Source organism: Cebus imitator, unplaced genomic scaffold, assembly GCF_001604975.1.
Source record: "Cebus imitator isolate Cc_AM_T3 unplaced genomic scaffold, Cebus_imitator-1.0 Scaffold181, whole genome shotgun sequence".
NCBI lineage: Eukaryota > Metazoa > Chordata > Mammalia > Primates > Cebidae > Cebus > Cebus imitator.
The window spans coordinates 1,115,592-1,116,907 of record NW_016107496.1 but is presented as its reverse complement, the minus strand read 5'-3'; positions in this window follow the sequence as shown (position 1 = coordinate 1,116,907).

Here is a 1,316-nt window from a genome sequence, read left to right as displayed (position 1 = left end):
TCTGGCTAGACTGGCTGTTGCCAAGAACAGAGAGAAGAGATGAGGCTGACCTTGTCATTATGCCCTTGGGATCAGGTCCCCGCCCCCTCCTCCATCTTAGTCCACAGATCACTGAAATTGCTCCTCAGCAGCTTCAGATCTGTTCCTCTTCTCCAGCCTCTTTCCTCCGTGCCTCCTGGCAATCTTAGCATCTCTGAATGTTCTTACTCTCGATACTGTGGGCTTCAAAGCTTAGGTAGGCTGTGGAAGTAGAATAAGTGGTGCTGCCATATTTTTCATAACAATACTCTGGCCTTGTTTTTTTCCTTCTTTTCTTTTTGAGACAGTCTTGCTCTGTCACCCAGGCTGGAGTGCAATGGCACGATCTCAGCTCATTGCAACCTCTGCATCCCAAGTTCGAGGGATTCTCCTGCCTCAGCCTCCCAAGTAGCTGGGATTACAGGCATGTGCCACCATGCGTAAGACATAGCCTCAAGGAGCCAGCGGTGTCAACACTTAACATGCAGGGGAGCACTGTGGGGCCATGGTGGGAGGAGGGAATACTGCTTTCCTTGGTTGAGGTTCAATAAATCAGAAAAATGTCATAGAGGGCCAGGTGCGGTGGCTCATGCCTGTAATCCCAGCACTTTAGGAGTCTGAGGCAAGCAGATCACGAGGTCAGGAGATCAAGACTAGCCTGGCCAACATGGTGAAACCCTGTCTCTACTAAAAATACAAAAATTAGCCAGGTGTGGCAGCAGGCACCCATAGTCCCAGCAACTTGAAAGGCTGAGGCAGGAGAATTGCTTGAACCTGAGAGGTGGAGGCTGCAGTGAGCCAAGGTCACGCCACTCTTGGCCTCGTGATCCACCAGCCTGGGTGACAGAGCGAGACTCTGCCTCAGAAAAAAAAAAAGAAAAAAGAAAGAAAAAGAAAAATGCCATAGAATAAGTGATTCTTGAGTTGAGCTTTGGGAAATAAGGGATGTTTTCGGGGGATGGGAGGAGGGATGCAAGTACATGGTGTTCACATGGAAAGTGGGCCTGTGTTTTGCTGGAAAAAAGGAAGTTTGGGAGGCACCAAAGGTGAGATTGGGAATTTATGTAGAGATCAATGGAAACTGACATTTTGGGCTGGATGATTCAAAAAAAGAAAGAAAAGAAAAGAAAAGAAATCAATGGAAACACTGTGTGACAGACAAGGGGAGAAAGCTGGATAGAGTTCCAAGCAGGGAAGTAACATGATCCAAACTGCATTTCAGAAAGATGGCCTATAGGGAGGAAGGGTGGGAGGGAGGGAAAGAAAACAAGGGAAGGGTTCAAAAAAAAAAAAAAAAA